Below are 20,249 nucleotides of genomic sequence, written 5' to 3'. Positions count from 1 at the left end.
CGTTTTAGTGGTGAAAAAATAATTTAAAGAATCGTTCGGGAAATGAGTTTACTCCTAAGGTACTTTCTTTGTATACTTTTGACTATACGGGCCGAGTCCGTGATATACGAAAAATCGCAGATTTTCGTTTGCCGGAGATTAAACTCCTTTTATTCATCGTCTCATCAAAAATGAAATCGTTTTTGAAAACAACAAGTCTCATGCGTTTTAGTGGTGAAAAAATAATTTAAAGAATCGTTCGGGAAATTATTTTACTCACTGGGTACTTTCTTTGTATACATTCGACTATACGGGCCAAGCCCGGGATTTACGGGAAATCGCGTGTTTTCGTTTGCCGGAGATTAAACTCCTTTTATTCAGCGTCTCATCAAAAATGAAATCGTTTTTGAAAACTACAAGTCTTATGCGTTTTAGTGGTGGAAAATTAATTTAAAAAATCGTTCGGGAAATGAGTTTACTCCCTGGGTACTTTCTTTGTATGCATTCAACTATACGGGTCAAGCCCGGGATTTACGGGAAATAACGGGTTTTCGTTTGCCGGCGATTAAACTTCTTTTATTCAGCGTCTCATCAAAAATGAAATCAATTTTGAAAACTACAAGTCTCATGCGTTTTAGTGGTGAAAAAATAATTTAAAGAATCGTTCGGGAAATGAGTTTACTCCTAAGGTACTTTCTTTGTATACTTTTGACTATACGGGCCGAGTCCGTGATATACGAAAAATCGCAGTTTTTCATTTGCCGGCGATTAAACTTCTTTTATTCAGGGTTTCATCAAAAATGAAAACATTTTTGAAAACTACAAGTCTCATACGTTTTAATGGTGAAAAAATAAGTTAAAGAATCGTTCGGGAAATGAGTTTAATCGCTGGGTACTTTCTTTGTATACTTTTGACTATAAGGGCCGAGTCCGGGATATACGGGAAATCGCGAGTTTTTGTTTGCCGGCAATTAAACTCCTTTTATTCAGCGTCTCATCAAAAATGAAATCAATTTTGAAAACTACAAGTCTCATGCGTTTTAGTGGTGAAAGAATAATTTAAAGAATCGTTCGGGAAATGAGTTTACTCCTAAGGTACTTTCTTTGTATACTTTTGACTATACGGGCCGAGTCCGTGATATACGAAAAATCGCAGATTTTCGTTTGCCGGAGATTAAACTCCTTTTATTCATCGTCTCATCAAAAATGAAATCGTTTTTGAAAACAACAAGTCTCATGCGTTTTAGTGGTGAAAAAATAATTTAAAGAATCGTTCGGGAAATTATTTTACTCACTGGGTACTTTCTTTGTATACATTCGACTATACGGGCCAAGCCCGGGATTTACGGGAAATCGCGTGTTTTCGTTTGCCGGAGATTAAACTCCTTTTATTCAGCGTCTCATCAAAAATGAAATCGTTTTTGAAAACTACAAGTCTTATGCGTTTTAGTGGTGGAAAATTAATTTAAAAAATCGTTCGGGAAATGAGTTTACTCCCTGGGTACTTTCTTTGTATGCATTCAACTATACGGGTCAAGCCCGGGATTTACGGGAAATAACGGGTTTTCGTTTGCCGGCGATTAAACTTCTTTTATTCAGCGTCTCATCAAAAATGAAATCAATTTTGAAAACTACAAGTCTCATGCGTTTTAGTGGTGAAAAAATAATTTAAAGAATCGTTCGGGAAATGAGTTTACTCCTAAGGTACTTTCTTTGTATACTTTTGACTATACGGGCCGAGTCCGGGATATACGGGAAATCGCGAGTTTTTGTTTGCCGGCAATTAAACTCCTTTTATTCAGCGTCTCATCAAAAATGAAATCATTTTTGAAAAATACAAGTCTCATGCGTTTTAGTGGTGGAAAATTAATTTAAAAAATCGTTCGGGAAATGAGTTTACTCCCTGGGTACTTTCTTTGTATACATTCGACTATACGGGCCAAGCCCGGGATTTACGGGAAATCGCGGGTTTTCGTTTGCCGGCGATTAAACTTTTTTTATTCAGCGTCTCATCAAAAATGAAATCAATTTTGAAAACTACAAGTCTCATGCGTTTTAGTGGTGAAAAAATAATTTAAAGAATCGTTCGGGAAATGAGTTTACTCTTAAGGTACTTTCTTTGTATACTTTTGACTATACGGGCCGAGTCCGTGATATACGAAAAATCGCAGATTTTCGTTTGCCGGAGATTAAACTCCTTTTATTCATCGTCTCATCAAAAATGAAATCGTTTGTGAAAACAACAAGTCTCATGCGTTTTAGTGGTGAAAAAATAATTTAAAGAATCGTTCGGGAAATTATTTTACTCACTGGGTACTTTCTTTGTATACATTCGACTATACGGGCCAAGCCCGGGATTTACGGGAAATCGCGTGTTTTCGTTTGCCGGAGATTAAACTCCTTTTATTCAGCGTCTCATCAAAAATGAAATCGTTTTTGAAAACTACAAGTCTTATGCGTTTTAGTGGTGGAAAATTAATTTAAAAAATCGTTCGGGAAATGAGTTTACTCCTTGGGTACTTTCTTTGTATACATTCGACTATACGGGCCAAGCCCGGGATTTACGGGAAATCGCGGGTTTTCGTTTGCCGGCGATTAAGCTTCTTTTATTTAGCGTCTCATTAAAAATGAAATGATTTTTGAGAACTACAAGTCTCATGCGTTTTAGTGGTGAAGAAATAATTTAAAGAATCGTTCGGGAAATGAGTTTACTCCCTGGGTACTTTCTTTGTATCCTTTTGACTATACGGTCCCAGTCCGGATTTACGGGAATTCGCGGGTTTTCGTTTGCCGGAGATTAAACTCCTTTTATTCAGCGTCTCATCAAAAATGAAATCGTTTTTGAAAACTACAAGTCTCATGCGTTTTAGTGGTGATAAATTAATTTAAAAATCGTTCGGGAAATGAGTTTACTCCCTGGGTACTTTCTTTGTATACATTCGACTATACGGGCCAAGCCCGGGATTTACGGGAAATCGAGGGTTTTCGTTTGCCGGCAATTAAACTTCTTTTATTCAGCGTCTCATCAAAAATAAAAACATTTCTGAAAACTACAAGTCTCATGCGTTTTAGTGGTGAAAAAATAATTTAAAGAATTGTTCGGGAAATGAGTTTACTCCCTGGGTACTTTCTTTGTGTACATTCGACTATACGGACCAAGCCCGGGATTTACGGGAAATCGCGGGTTTTCGTTCGCTGGAGATTAAACTCCTTATATTCAGCGTCTCATCAAAAATGAAATCGTTTTTAAAAACTACAAGTCTTATGCGTTTTAGTGGTGGAAAATTAATTTAAAAAATCGTTCGGGAAATGAGTTTACTCCCTGGGTACTTTCTTTGTATACATTCGGCTATACGGGCCAAGCCCAGGATTTACGGAAAATCGCGGGTTTGCGTTTGCCGGCGATTAAACCTTTTTTATTCAGCGTCTCATCAAAAATGAAATCATTTTTGAAAACTACAAGTCTCATGCGTTTTAGTGGTGAAAAAATGATTTAAAAAATCGTTCGGGAAATGAGTTTACCCCCTGGGTACTTTCTTTGTATACTTTTAATTTTACGGGCCGAGTCCGAGATTTAGGGGAAATGGCGGGTTTTCGTTTGCCAGCAATTAAACATCTTTTAGTCAGCGTCTCATCAAAAATATAAACATTTTTGAATACTACAAGTCTCATTCGTTCCATTGGTGCAGAAATTATTTGAAAAATCGTTAGGGAAATCAGTTTACTCCCTGGGTACTTTCTTTTGTATACATTCGACTTTACGGGCCAAGCCCGGGATTTACGTGAAATTGCGGGTTTTCGTTTACCGGCGATTAAACTTCTTTTATTCAGCGTCTCATCAAAAATGTAAACATTTTTGAATACTACAAGTCTCATTCGTTCTAGTGGTGCAGAAATTTCTTGAAAAGTCGTTCGGAAAATCAATTGCGGGTTTTCGTTTGCCGGCGATTAAACTTCTTTTATTCAGCGTCTCATAAAAAATGAAATCATTTTTGAAAACTACAAGTCTTATGCGTTTTAGTGGTGGAAAATTAATTTAAAAAATCGTTCGGGAAATGAGTTTACTCCCTGGGTACTTTCTTTGTTTACATTCGACTATACGGGCCAAGCCCGGGATTTACGGGAAATCGCGGGTTTTCGTTTGCCGGCGATTAAACTAATTTTATTCAGCGTCTCATCAAAAATGAAAACATTTTTAAAAACTACAAGTCTCATGCGTTTTAGTGGTGTAAAAATAATTTGAAGAATCGTTCGCGAAATGAGTGTACTCCCTGGGTACTTTCTTTGTGTACATTCGACTATACGGTCCAACCCCGGGATTTACAGGAAATCGCGGGTTCTTGTTTGCCGGCGATTAAACTTCTTTTATTCAGCGTCTCATCAAAAATGAAATCAATTTTGAAAACTACAAGTCTCATGCGTTTTAGTGATGAAAAAATAATTTAAAGAATCGTTCGGGAAATGAGTTTAATCGCTGGGTACTTTCTTTGTATACTTTTGACTTTACGGGCCGAGTCCGGGATATACGGGAAATCGCGAGTTTTCGTTTGCCGGCAATTAAACTCCTTTTATTCAGCGTCTCATCAAAAATGAAATCATTTTTGAAAACTACAAGTCTCATGCGTTTTAGTGGTGAAAAAATAATTTAAAAAATCGTTCGGGAAATGAGTTTACTCCCTGTGTACTTTCTTTGTATACATTCGACTACACGGGCCAAGCCCGGCATTTACAGTAAATCGCGGGTTATCGTTAGCCGGAGATTAAACTCCTTTTATTCAGCGTCTCAACAAAAATGAAATCGTTTTTGAAAACTACAAGTCTTATGCGTTTTAGTGGTGAAAAATTAATTTAAAAAATCGTTCGGGGAATGAGTTTACTCCCTGGGTACTTTCTTTGTATACATTCGACTATGCGGGCCGAGTCTGGGATTTACGGGAAATCGCGGGTTTTCGTTTGCCGGAGATTAAACTCCTTTTATTCATCGTCTCATCAAAAATGAAATCGTTTTTGAAAACAACAAGTCTCATGCGTTTTAGTGGTAAAAAAATAATTTAAAGAATCGTTCGGGAAATTATTTTACTCACTGGGTACTTTCTTTGTATACATTCGACTATACGGGCCAAGCCTGGGATTTACGGGAAATTGCGTGTTTTCGTTTGCCGGAGATTAAACTCCTTTTATTCATCGTCTCATCAAAAATGAAATCGTTTTTGAAAACAACAAGTCTCATGCGTTTTAGTGGTGAAAAAATAATTTAAAGAATCGTTCGGGAAATTATTTTACTCACTGGGTACTTTCTTTGTATACATTCGACTATACGGGCCAAGCCTGGGATTTACGGGAAATTGCGTGTTTTCGTTTGCCGGCGATTAAACTTCTTTTATTCAGCGTCTCATCAAAAATGAAATCAATTTTGAAAACTACAAGTCTCATGCGTTTTAGTGATGAAAAAATAATTTAAAGAATCGTTCGGGAAATGAGTTTAATCGCTGGGTACTTTCTTTGTATACTTTTGACTTTACGGGCCGAGTCCGGGATATACGGGAAATCGCGAGTTTTCGTTTGCCGGCAATTAAACTCCTTTTATTCAGCGTCTCATCAAAAATGAAATCATTTTTGAAAACTACAAGTCTCATGCGTTTTAGTGGTGAAAAAATAATTTAAAAAATCGTTCGGGAAATGAGTTTACTCCCTGTGTACTTTCTTTGTATACATTCGACTACACGGGCCAAGCCCGGCATTTACAGTAAATCGCGGGTTATCGTTAGCCGGAGATTAAACTCCTTTTATTCAGCGTCTCAACAAAAATGAAATCGTTTTTGAAAACTACAAGTCTTATGCGTTTTAGTGGTGAAAAATTAATTTAAAAAATCGTTCGGGGAATGAGTTTACTCCCTGGGTACTTTCTTTGTATACATTCGACTATGCGGGCCGAGTCTGGGATTTACGGGAAATCGCGGGTTTTCGTTTGCCGGAGATTAAACTCCTTTTATTCATCGTCTCATCAAAAATGAAATCGTTTTTGAAAACAACAAGTCTCATGCGTTTTAGTGGTAAAAAAATAATTTAAAGAATCGTTCGGGAAATTATTTTACTCACTGGGTACTTTCTTTGTATACATTCGACTATACGGGCCAAGCCTGGGATTTACGGGAAATTGCGTGTTTTCGTTTGCCGGAGATTAAACTCCTTTTATTCATCGTCTCATCAAAAATGAAATCGTTTTTGAAAACAACAAGTCTCATGCGTTTTAGTGGTGAAAAAATAATTTAAAGAATCGTTCGGGAAATTATTTTACTCACTGGGTACTTTCTTTGTATACATTCGACTATACGGGCCAAGCCTGGGATTTACGGGAAATTGCGTGTTTTCGTTTGCCGGAGATTAAACTCCTTTTATTCAGCGTCTCATCAAAAATGAAATCGTTTTTGAAAACTACAAGTCTCATGCGTTTTAGTGGTGAAGAAATAATTTAAAGAATTGTTCGGGAAATGAGTTTACTTCCTGGGTACTTTCTTTGTATCCTTTTGACTGTACGGTCCCAGTCCGGGATTTACCGGAATTCGCGGGTTTTCGTTTGCCGTAGATTAAACTCCTTTTATTCAGCGTCTCATCAAAAATGAAATCGTTTTTGAAAACTACAAGTCTCATGCGTTTTAGTGGTGATAAATTAATTTAAAAATCGTTCGGGAAATGAGTTTACTCCCTGGGTACTTTCTTTGTATACATTCGACTATACGGGCCAAGCCCGGGATTTACGGGAAATCGAGGGTTTTCGTTTCCCGGCAATTAAACTTCTTTTATTCAGCGTCTCATCAAAAATGAAAACATTTCTGAAAACTACAAGTCTCATGCGTTTTAGTGGTGAAAAAATAATTTAAAGAATTGTTCGGGAAATGAGTTTACTCCCTGGGTACTTTCTTTGTGTACATTCGACTATACGGACCAAGCCCGGGATTAACGGGAAATCGCGGGTTTTCGTTCGCTGGAGATTAAACTCCTTATATTCAGCGTCTCATCAAAAATGAAATCGTTTTTAAAAACTACAAGTCTTATGCGTTTTAGTGGTGGAAAATTAATTTAAAAAATCGTTCCGGAAATGAGTTTACTCCCTGGGTACTTTCTTTGTATACATTCGGCTATACGGGCCAAGCCCGGGATTTACGGAAAATCGCGGGTTTGCGTTTGCCGGCGATTAAACCTTTTTTATTCAGCGTCTCATCAAAAATGAAATCAGTTTTGAAAACTACAAGTCTCATGCGTTTTAGTGGTGAAAAAATAATTTAAAAAATCGTTCGGGAAATGAGTTTACTCCCTGGGTACTTTCTTTGTATACATTCGACTATACGGGCCAAGCCCGGGATTTACGGGAAATCGCGTGTTTTCGTTTGCCGGAGATTAAACTCCTTTAATTCAGCGTCTCATCAAAAATGAAATCGTTTTTGAAAACTACAAGTCTTATGCGTTTTAGTGGTGGAAAATTAATTTAAAAAATCGTTCGGGAAATGAGTTTACTCCTTGGGTACTTTCTTTGTATACATTCGACTATACGGGCCAAGCCCGGGATTTACGGGAAATCGCGGGTTTTCGTTTGCCGGCGATTAAGCTTCTTTTATTTAGCGTCTCATCAAAAATGAAATGATTTTTGAGAACTACAAGTCTCATGCGTTTTAGTGGTGAAGAAATAATTTAAAGAATTGTTCGGGAAATGAGTTTACTCCCTGGGTACTTTCTTTGTATCCTTTTGACTATACGGTCCCAGTCCGGGATTTACGGGAATTCGCGGGTTTTTGTTTGCCGGAGATTAAACTCCTTTTATTCAGCGTCTCATCAAAAATGAAATCGTTTTTGAAAACTACAAGTCTCATGCGTTTTAGTGGTGATAAATTAATTTAAAAATCGTTCGGGAAATGAGTTTACTCCGTGGGTACTTTCTTTGTATACATTCGACTATACGGGCCAAGCCCGGGATTTACGGGAAATCGAGGGTTTTCGTTTCCCGGCAATTAAACTTCTTTTATTCAGCGTCTCATCAAAAATGAAAACATTTCTGAAAACTACAAGTCCCATGCGTTTTAGTGGTGAAAAATAATTTAAAGAATTGTTCGGGAAATGAGTTTACTCCCTGGGTACTTTCTTTGTGTACATTCGACTATACGGACCAAGCCCGGGATTTACGGGAAATCGCGGGTTTTCGTTCGCTGGAGATTAAACTCCTTATATTCAGCGTCTCATCAAAAATGAAATCGTTTTTAAAAACTACAAGTCTTATGCGTTTTATGGGTGGAAAATTAATTTAAAGAATTGTTCGGGAAATGAGTTTACTCCCTGGGTACTTTCTTTGTGTACATTCGACTATACGGGTCAAGCCCGGGATTTACGGGAAATAACGGGTTTTCGTTTGCCGGCGATTAAACTTCTTTTATTTAGCGTCTCATCAAAAATGAAAACATTTTTAAAAACTACAAGTCTCACGCGTTTTAGTGGTGTAAAAATAATTTGAAGAATCGTTCGCGAAATGAGTTTACTCCCTGGGTACTTTCTTTGTGTACATTCGACTATACGGTCCAAGCCCGGGATTTACGGGAAATCGCGGGTTTTCGTTTGCCGGAGATTAAACTCCTTTTATTCAGCGTCTCATCAAAAATGAAATCGCTTTTGAAAACTACAAGTCTTATGCGTTTTAGTGGTGGAAAATTAATTTAAAAAATCGTTCGGGAAATGAGTTTACTCCCTGGGTACTTTCTTTGTATGCATTCAACTATACGGGTCAAGCCTGGGATTTACGGGAAATCGCGGGTTTTCGTTTGCCGGCGATTAAACTTCTTTTATTCAGCGTCTCATCAAAAATGAAATCAATTTTGAAAACTACAAGTCTCATGCGTTTTAGTGGTGAAAAAATAATTTAAAGAATCGTTCGGGAAATGAGTTTAATCGCTGGGTACTTTCTTTGTGTACATTCGACTATACGGACCAAGCCCGGGATTTACGGGAAATCGCGGGTTTTCGTTCGCTGGAGATTAAACTCCTTATATTCAGCGTCTCATCAAAAATGAAATCGTTTTTAAAAACTACAAGTCTTATGCGTTTTATGGGTGGAAAATTAATTTAAAAAATCGTTCGGGAAATGAGTTGACTCCCTGGGTACTTTCTTTGTATACATTCGGCTATACGGGCATAGCCCGGGATTTACGGAAAATCGCGGGTTTGCGTTTGCCGGCGATTAAACCTTTTCTATTCAGCGTCTCATCAAAAATGAAATCATTTTTGAAAACTACAAGTCTCATGCGTTTTAGTGGTGAAAAAATGATTTAAAAAATCGTTCGGGAAATGAGTTTACCCCCTGGGTACTTTCTTTGTATACTTTTAATTTTACGGGCCGAGTCCGAGATTTAGGGGAAATGGCGGGTTTTCGTTTGCCGGCAATTAAACATCTTTTAGTCAGCGTCTCATCAAAAATATAAACATTTTTGAATACTACAAGTCTCATTCGTTCCATTGGTGCAGAAATTATTTGAAAAATCGTTAGGGAAATCAGTTTACTCCCTGGGTACTTTCTTTGTATACATTCGACTTTACGGGTCAAGCCCGGGATTTACGGGAAATAACGGGTTTTCGTTTGCCGGCGATTAAACTTCTTTTATTTAGCGTCTCATCAAAAATGAAAACATTTTTAAAAACTACAAGTCTCACGCGTTTTAGTGGTGTAAAAATAATTTGAAGAATCGTTCGCGAAATGAGTTTACTCCCTGGGTACTTTCTTTGTGTACATTCGACTATACGGTCCAAGCCCGGGATTTACGGGAAATCGCGGGTTTTCGTTTGCCGGAGATTAAACTCCTTTTATTCAGCGTCTCATCAAAAATGAAATCGCTTTTGAAAACTACAAGTCTTATGCGTTTTAGTGGTGGAAAATTAATTTAAAAAATCGTTCGGGAAATGAGTTTACTCCCTGGGTACTTTCTTTGTATGCATTCAACTATACGGGTCAAGCCCGGGAGTTACGGGAAATCGCGGGTTTTCGTTTGCCGGCGATTAAACTTCTTTTATTCAGCGTCTCATCAAAAATGAAATCAATTTTGAAAACTACAAGTCTCATGCGTTTTAGTGGTGAAAAAATAATTTAAAGAATCGTTCGGGAAATGAGTTTAATCGCTGGGTACTTTCTTTGTATACTTTTGGCTATACGGGCCGAGTCCGGGATATACGGTAAATCGCGAGTTTTCGTTTGCCGGCAATTAAACTCCTTTTATTCAGCGTCTCATCAAAAATGAAATCATTTTTGAAAACTACAAGTCTCATGCGTTTTAGTGGTGAAAAAATAATTTAAAAAATCGTTCGGGAAATGAGTTTACTCCCTGTGTACTTTCTTTGTATACATTCGACTACACGGGCCAAGCCCGGCATTTACAGTAAATCGCGGGTTATCGTTAGGCGGAGATTAAACTCCTTTTATTCAGCGTCTCAACAAAAATGAAATCGTTTTTGAAAACTACAAGTCTTATGCGTTTTAGTGGTGAAAAATTAATTTAAAAAATCGTTCGGGGAATGAGTTTACTCCCTGGGTACTTTCTTTGTATACATTCGACTATACGGGCCGAGTCTGGGATTTACGGGAAATTGCGGGTTTTCGTTTGCCGGAGATTAAACTCCTTTTATTCATCGTCTCATCAAAAATGAAATCGTTTTTGAAAACAACAAGTCTCATGCGTTTTAGTGGTGATAAATTAATTTAAAAATCGTTCGGGAAATGAGTTTACTCCCTGGGTACTTTCTTTGTATACTTTTGACTATACGGGCCGAGTCCGGGATATACGTGAAATCGCGAGTTTTCGTTTGCCGGCAATTAAACTCCTTTTATTCAGCGTCTCATCAAAAATGAAATCATTTTTGAAAGCTACAAGTCTCATGCGTTTTAGTGGTGAAAAAATAATTTAAAAAATCGTTCGGGAAATGAGTTTACTCCCTGTGTACTTTCTTTGTATACATTCGACTACACGGGCCAAGCCCGGCAGTTACAGTAAATCGTGGGTTATCGTTAGGCGGAGATTAAACTCCTTTTATTCAGCGTCTCAACAAAAATGAAATCGTTTTTGAAAACTACAAGTCTTATGCGTTTTAGTGGTGAAAAATTAATTTAAAAAATCGTTCGGGGAATGAGTTTACTCCCTGGGTACTTTCTTTGTATACATTCGACTATACGGGCCGAGTCTGGGATTTACGGGAAATCGCGGGTTTTCGTTTGCCGGAGATTAAACTCCTTTTATTCATCGTCTCATCAAAAATGAAATCGTTTTTGAAAACAACAAGTCTCATGCGTGTTAGTGGTGATAAATTAATTTAAAAATCGTTCGGGAAATGAGTTTACTCCCTGGGTACTTTCTTTGTATACATTCGACTATACGGGCCAAGCCCGGGATTTACGGGAAATCGAGGAATTTCGTTTCCCGGCAATTAAACTTCTTTTATTCAGCGTCTCATCAAAAATGAAAACATTTCTGAAAACTACAAGTCTCATGCGTTTTAGTGGTGAAAAAATAATTTAAAGAATTGTTCGGGAAATGAGTTTACTCCCTGGGTACTTTCTTTGTGTACATTCGACTATACGGACCAAGCCCGGGATTTACGGGAAATCGCGGGTTTTCGTTTGCCGGCGATTAAGCTTTTTTTATTTAGCGTCTCATCAAAAATGAAATGATTTTTGAGAACTACAAGTCTCATGCGTTTTAGTGGTGAAAAAATAATTTAAAAAATCGTTCGGAAAATGAGTTTACTTCCTGGGTACTTTCTTTGTATACATTCGACTATACGGGCCAAGCCCGGGATTTACGGGAAATCGCGTGTTTTCGTTTGCCAAAGATTAAACTCCTTTTATTCAGCGTCTCATCAAAAATGAAATCGTTTTTGAAAACTACAAGTCTTATGCGTTTTAGTGGTGGAAAATTAATTTAAAAAATCGTTCGGGAAATGAGTTTACTCCTTGGGTACTTTCTTTGTATACATTCGACTATACGGGCCAAGCCCGGGATTTACGGGAAATCGCGGGTTTTCGTTTGCCGGCGATTAAGCTTCTTTTATTTAGCGTCTCATCAAAAATGAAATGATTTTTGAGAACTACAAGTCTCATGCGTTTTAGTGGTGAAGAAATAATTTAAAGAATTGTTCGGGAAATGAGTTTACTCCCTGGGTTCTTTCTTTGTATCCTTTTGACTATACGGTCCCAGTCCGGGATTTACGGGAATTCGCGGGTTTTCGTTTGCCGGAGATTAAACTCCTTTTATTCAGCCTTTCATCAAAAATGAAATCGTTTTTGAAAACTACAAGTCTCATGCGTTTTAGTGGTGATAAATTAATTTAAAAATCGTTCGGGAAATGAGTTTACTCCCTGGGTACTTTCTTTGTATACATTCGACTATACGGGCCAAGCCCGGGATTTACGGGAAATCGAGGGTTTTCGTTTCCCGGCAATTAAACTTCTTTTATTCAGCGTCTCATCAAAAATGAAAACATTTCTGAAAACTACAAGTCCCATGCGTTTTAGTGGTGAAAAAAAAATTTAAAGAATTGTTCGGGAAATGAGTTTACTCCCTGGGCACTTTCTTTGTGTACATTCGACTATACGGACCAAGCCCGGGATTTACGGGAAATCGCGGGTTTTCGTTTGCTGGAGATTAAACTCCTTATATTCAGCGTCTCATCAAAAATGAAATCGTTTTTAAGAACTACAAGTCTTATGCGTTTTAGTGGTGGAAAATTAATTTAAAAAATCGTTCGGGAAATGAGTTTACTCCCTGGGTACTTTCTTTGTATACATTCGGCTATACGGGCCAAGCCCGGGATTTACGGAAAATCGCGGTTTTCGTTTGCCGGCGATTAAACCTTTTTTATTCAGCGTCTCATCAAAAATGAAATCATTTTTGAAAACTACAAGTCTCATGCGTTTTAGTGGTGAAAAAATGATTTAAAAAATCGTTCGGGAAATGAGTTTACCCCCTGGGTACTTTCTTTGTATACTTTTAATTTTACGGGCCGAGTCCGAGATTTAGGGGAAATGGCGGGTTTTCGTTTGCCGGCAATTAAACATCTTTTAGTCAGCGTCTCATCAAAAATATAAACATTTTTGAATACTACAAGTCTCATTCGTTCCATTGGTGCAGAAATTATTTGAAAAATCGTTAGGGAAATCAGTTTACTCCCTGGGTACTTTCTTTGTATACATTCGACTTTAAGGGTCAAGCCCGGGATTTACGGGAAATAACGGGTTTTCGTTTGCCGGCGATTAAACTTCTTTTATTTAGCGTCTCATCAAAAATGAAATCAATTTTGAAAACTACAAGTCTCATGCGTTTTAGTGGTGAAAAAATAATTTAAAGAATCGTTCGGGAAATGAGTTTACTCCTAAGGTACTTTCTTTGTATACTTTTGACTATACGGGCCGAGTCCGTGATATACGAAAAATCGCAGGTTTTCATTTGCCGGCGATTAAACTTCTTTTATTCAGGGTTTCATCAAAAATGAAAACATTTTTGAAAACTACAAGTCTCATACGTTTTAATGGTGAAAAAATAAGTTAAAGAATCGTTCGGGAAATGAGTTTAATCGCTGGATACTTTCTTTGTATACTTTTGACTATACGGGCCGAGTCCGGGATATACGGGAAATCGCGAGTTTTTGTTTGCCGGCAATTAAACTCCTTTTATTCAGCGTCTCATCAAAAATGAAATCATTTTTGAAAACTACAAGTCTCATGCGTTTTAGTGGTGGAAAATTAATTTAAAAAATCGTTCGGAAAATGAGTTTACTCCCTGGGTACTTTCTTTGTATACATTCGACTATACGGGCCAAGCCCGGGATTTACGGGAAATCGCGGGTTTTCGTTTGCCGGCGATTAAACTTCTTTTATTCAGCGTCTCATCAAAAATGAAATCAATTTTGAAAACTACAAGTCTCATGCGTTTTAGTGGTGAAAAAATAATTTAAAGAATCGTTCGGAAAATGAGTTTACTCCTAAGGTACTTTCTTTGTATACTTTTGACTATACGGGCCGAGTCCGTGATATACGAAAAATCGCAGGTTTTCGTTTGCCGGCGATTAAACTTCTTTTATTCAGCGTTTCATCAAAAATGAAAACATTTTTGAAAACTACAAGTCTTATGCGTTTTAGTGGTGAAAAATTAATTTATAAAATCGTTCGGGAAATGAGTTTACTCCCTGGGTACTTTCTTTGTATACATTCGACTATACGGGCCGAGTCTGGGATTTTCGGGAAATCGCGGGTTTTGTTTGCCGGAGATTAAACTCCTTTTATTCATCGTCTCATCAAAAATGAAATCGTTTTTGAAAACAACAAGTCTCATGCGTTTTAGTGGTGAAAAAATAATTTAAAGAATCGTTCGGGAAATTATTTTACTCACTGGGTACTTTCTTTGTATACATTCGACTATACGGGACAAGCCCGGTATTTACGGGAAATCGCGTGTTTTCGTTTGCCGGAGATTAAACTCCTTTTATTCTGCGTCTCATCAAAAATATAATCGTTTTCGAAAACTACAAGTCTTATGCGTTTTAGTGGTGGAAAATTAATTTAAAAAATCGTTCGGGAAATGAGTTTACTCCCTGGGTACTTTCTTTGTATACATTCGACTATACGGGCCAAGCCCGGGGTTTACGGGAAATCGCGGGTTTTTGTTTGCCGGCGATTAAACCTCTTTTATTTAGCTTCTCATCAAAAACGAAATGATTTAGAGAACTACAAGTCTCATGCGTTTTAGTGGTGAAGAAATAATTTAAAGAATCGTTCGGGAAATGAGTTTACTCCCTGGGTACTTTCTTTGTATGCTTTTGACTATACGGTACCAGTCCGGGATTTACGGGAAATCGCGGGTTTTTGTTTGCCGGAGATTAAACTCCTTTTATTCAGCGTCTCATCAAAAACGAAATCGTTTTTGAAAACTACAAGTCTCATGCGTTTTAGTGGTGATAAATTAATTTAAAAATCGTTCGAGAAATGAGTTTACTCCCTGGGTACTTTCTTTGTATACATTCGACTATACGGGCCAAGCCCGGGATTTACGGGAAATCGCGGGTTTTCGTTTGCCGGCGATTAAACTTCTTTTATTCAGCGTCTCATCAAAAATTAAAATATTTTTGAAAACTACAAGTCTCATGCGTTTTAGTGGTGAAAAAATAATTTAAAGAATCGTTCGGGAAGTCAATTTACTCAATGGGTACTTTCTTTGTATACATTCGACTATACGGGCCAAGCCCGGGATTTACAGAAAATCGCGGGTTTTCGTTTGCCGGCAATTAAACTTCTTTTATTCAGCGTCTCATCAAAAATGAAAACATTTCTGAAAACTACAAGTCTCATGCGTTTTAGTGGTGAAAAAATAAGTTAAAGAATTGTTCGGGAAATGAGTTTACTCCCTGGGTACTTTCTTTGTGTACAGTCTACTATACGGACCAAGCCTGAGATTTACGGGAAATCGCGGGTTTTCGTTCGCTGGAGATTAAACTCCTTATATTCAGCGTCTCATCAAAAATGAAATCGTTTTTAAAAACTACAAGTCTCATGCGTTTTAATGGTGGAAAATTAATTTAAAAAATCGTTCGGGAAATGAGTTTATTCCCTGGGTACTTTCTTTGTATACATTCGACTATACGGGCCAAGCCCGGGATTTACGGGAAATCGCGGGTTTTTGTTTGCCGGCGATTAAACTTCTTTTATTTAGCGTCTCATCAAAAACAAAATGATTTTTGAGAACTACAAGTCTCATGCGTTTTAGTGGTGAAGAAATAATTTAAAGAATCGTTCGGGAAATAAGTTTACTCCCTGGGTACTTTCTTTGTATACATTCGACTATACGGGCCAAGCCCGGGATTTACGGGAAATCGCGGGTTTTTGTTTGCCGGCGATTAAACTTCTTTTATTCAGCGTCTCATCAAAAATGAAAACATTTCTGAAAACTACAAGTCTCATGCGTTTTAGTGGTGAAAAAATAAGTTAAAGAATTGTTCGGGAAATGAGTTTACTCCCTGGGTACTTTCTTTGTATACATTCGACTATACGGGCCAAGCCCGGGATTTACGGGAAATCGCGGGTTTTTGTTTGCCGGCGATTAAACTTCTTTTATTTAGCGTCTCATCAAAAACGAAATGATTTTTGAGAACTACAAGTCTCATGCGTTTTAGTGGTGAAGAAATAATTTAAAGAATCATTCGGGAAATGAGTTTACTTCCTGGGTACTTTCTTTGTATGCTTTTGACTATACGGTCCCAGTCCGGGATTTACGGGAAATCGCGGGTTTTTGTTTGCCGGAGAATAAACTCCTTTTATTCAGCGTCTCATCAAAAATGAAATCGTTTTTGAAAACTACAAGTCTCATGCGTTTTAGTGGTGATAAATTAATTTAAAAATCGTTCGAGAAATGTGTTTACTCCCTGGGTACTTTCTTTGTATACATTCGACTATACGGGCCAAGCCCGTGATTTACGGGAAATCGCGGGTTTTCGTTTGCCGGCGATTAAACTTCTTTTATTCAGCGTCTCATCAAAAATGAAAACATTTTTGAAAACTACAAGTCTCATGCGTTTTAGTGGTGAAAAAATAATTTAAAGAATCGTTCGGGAAGTCAGTTTGCTCAATGGGTACTTTCTTTGTACACATTCGACTATACGGGCCAAGCCCGGGATTTACAGGAAATCGCGGGTTTTCGTTTGCCGGCAATTAAACTTCTTTTATTCAGCGTCTCATCAAAAATGAAAACATTTCTGAAAACTACAAGTCTCATGCGTTTTAGTGGTGAAGAAATAATTTAAAGAATCGTTCGGGAAATGAGTTTACTCCCTGGGTACTTTCTTTGTATACATTCAACTATACGGGCCAAGCCCGGGATTTACGGGAAATCGCGGGTTTTTGTTTGCCGGCGATTAAACTTCTTTTATTTAGCGTCTCATCAAAAACGAAATGATTTTTGAGAACTACAAGTCTCATGCGTTTTAGTGGTGAAGAAATAATTTAAAGAATCGTTCGGGAAATGAGTTTACTCCCTGGGTACTTTCTTTGTATGCTTTTGACTATACGGTCCCAGTCCGGGATTTACGGGAAATCGCGGGTTTTTGTTTGCCGGAGAATAAACTCCTTTTATTCAGCGTCTCATCAAAAATGAAATCGTTTTTGAAAACTACAAGTCTCATGCGTTTTAGTGGTGATAAATTAATTTAAAAATCGTTCGAGAAATGTGTTTACTCCCTGGGTACTTTTTTTGTATACATTCGACTATACGGGCCAAGCCCGTGATTTACGGGAAATCGCGGGTTTTCGTTTGCCGGCGATTAAACTTCTTTTATTCAGCGTCTCATCAAAAATGAAAACATTTTTGAAAACTACAAGTCTCATGCGTTTTAGTGGTGAAAAAATAATTTAAAGAATCGTTCGGGAAGTCAGTTTGCTCAATGGGTACTTTCTTTGTACACATTCGACTATACGGGCCAAGCCCGGGATTTACAGGAAATCGCGGGTTTTCGTTTGCCGGCAATTAAACTTCTTTTATTCAGCGTCTCATCAAAAATGAAAACATTTCTGAAAACTACAAGTCTCATGCGTTTTAGTGGTGTAAAAATAAGTTAAAGAATTGTTCGGGAAATGAGTTTACTCCCTGGGTACTTTCTTTGTGTACATTCGACTATACGGACCAAGCCCGGGATTTACGGGAAATCGCGGGTTTTCGTTCGCTGGAGATTAAACTCCTTATATTCAGCGTCTCATCAAAAATGAAATCGTTTTTAAAAACTACAAGTCTTATGCGTTTTAGTGGTGGAAAATTAATTTAAAAAATCGTTCGGGAAATGAGTTTACTCCCTAGGTACTTTCTTTGTATTCATTCGGCTATACGGGTCAAGCCCGGGATTTACGGGAAATAACGGGTTTTCGTTTGCCGGCGATTAAACTTCTTTTATTCAGCGTCTCATCAAAAATGAAATCAATTTTGAAAACTACAAGTCTCATGCGTTTTAGTGGTGAAAAAATAATTTAAAGAATCGTTCGGGAAATGAGTTTACTCCTAAGGTACTTTCTTTGTATACTTTTGACTATACGGGCCGAGTCCGTGATATACGAAAAATCGCAGGTTTTCATTTGCCGGCAATTAAACTTCTTTTATTTAGGGTTTCATCAAAAATGAAAACATTTTTGAAAACTACAAGTCTCATACGTTTTAATGGTGAAAAAATAAGTTAAAGAAACGTTCGGGAAATGAGTTTAATCGCTGGGTACTTTCTTTGTATACTTTTGACTATACGGGCCGAGTCCGGGATATTCGGGAAATCGCGAGTTTTCGTTTGCCGGCAATTAAACTCCTTTTATTCAGCGTCTCATCAAAAATGAAATCATTTTTGAAAACTACAAGTCTTATGCGTTTTAGTGGTGGAAAATTAATTAAAAAATCGTTCGGGAAATGAGTTTACTCCCTGGGTACTTTCTTTGTATACATTCGACTATACGGGCCAAGCCCGGGATTTACGGGAAATCGCGGGTTTTCGTTTGCCGGCGATTAAACTTCTTTTATTCAGCGTCTCATCAAAAATGAAATCAATTTTGAAAACTACTAGTCTCATGCGTTTTAGTGGTGAAAAAATAATTTAAAGAATCGTTCGGGAAATGAGTTTACTCCTAAGGTACTTTCTTTGTATACTTTTGACTTTACGGGCCGAGTCCGTGATATACGAAAAATCGCAGGTTTTCGTTTGCCTGCGATTAAACTTCTTTTATTCAGCGTTTCATCAAAAATGAAAAAATTTTTGAAAACTACAAGTCTCATACGTTTTAATGGTGAAAAAATAATTTAAAGAATCGTTCGGGAAATGAGTTTAATCGCTGGGTACTTTCTTTGTATACTTTTGACAATACGGGCCGAGTCCGGGATATACGGGAAATCGCGAGTTTTCGTTTGCCGGCAATTAAACTCCTTTTTTTCAGCGTCTCATCAAAAATGAAATCATTTTTGAAAACTACAAGTCTCATGCGTTTTAGTGGTGAAAAAATAATTTAAAAAATCGTTCGGGAAATGAGTTTACTCCCTGTGTACTTTCTTTGTATACATTCGACTACACGGGCCAAGCCTGGCATTTACAGGAAATCGTGGGTTATCGTTTGCCGGATATTAAACTCCTTTTATTCAGCGTCTCAACAAAAATGAAATCGTTTTTGAAAACTACAAGTCTTATGCGTTTTAGTGGTGAAAAATTAATTTAAAAAATCGTTCGGGAAATGAGTTTACTCCCTGGGTACTTTCTTTGTATACATTCGACTATACGGGCCGAGTCTGGGATTTTCGGGAAATCGCGGGTTTTCGTTTGCCGGAGATTAAACTCCTTTTATTCATCGTCTCATCAAAAATGAGATCGTTTTTGAAAACAACAAGTCTCATGCGTTTTAGTGGTGAAAAAATAATTTAAAGAATCGTTCGGGAAATTATTTTACTCACTGGGTACTTTCTTTGTGTACATTCGACTATACGGGCCAAGCCCGGGATTTACGGGAAATCGCGTGTTTTCGTTTGCCGGAGATTAAACTCCTTTTATTCAGCGTCTCATCAAAAATGAAATCGTTTTTGAAAACTACAAGTCTTATGCGTTTTAGTGGTGGAAAATTAATTTAAAAAATCGTTCGGGAAATGAGTTTACTCCCTGGGTACTTTTTTTGTATACATTCGACTATACGGGCCAAGCCCGGGATTTACGGGAAATCGCGGGTTTTTGTTTGCCGGCGATTAAACTTCTTTTATTTAGCGTCTCATCAAAAACGAAATGATTTTTGAGAACTACAAGTCTCATGCGTTTTAGTGGTGAAGAAATAATTTAAAGAATCGTTCGGGAAATGAGTTTACTCCCTGGGTACTTTCTTTGTATGGTTTTGACTATACGGTCCCAGTCCGGGATTTACGGGAAATCGCGGGTTTTTGTTTGCCGGAGATTAATCTCCTTTTATTCAGCGTCTCATCAAAAATGAAATCGTTTTTGAAAACTACAAGTCTTATGCGTTTTAGTGGTGATAAATTAATTTAAAAATCGTTCGAGAAATGAGTTTACTCCCTGGGTACTTTCTTTGTATACATTCGACTATACGGGCCAAGCCCGGAATTTACGGGAAATCGCGGGTTTTCGTTTGCCGGCGATTAAACTTCTTTTATTCAGCGTCTCATCAAAAATGAAAACATTTTTAAAAACTACAAGTCTCATGCGTTTTAGTGGTGAAAAAATAATTTAAAGAA

The sequence above is a fragment of the Hydractinia symbiolongicarpus genome, chromosome 5 (genome assembly GCF_029227915.1).
Source record: "Hydractinia symbiolongicarpus strain clone_291-10 chromosome 5, HSymV2.1, whole genome shotgun sequence".
NCBI lineage: Eukaryota > Metazoa > Cnidaria > Hydrozoa > Anthoathecata > Hydractiniidae > Hydractinia > Hydractinia symbiolongicarpus.
This window is presented reverse-complemented; position numbering follows the sequence as displayed.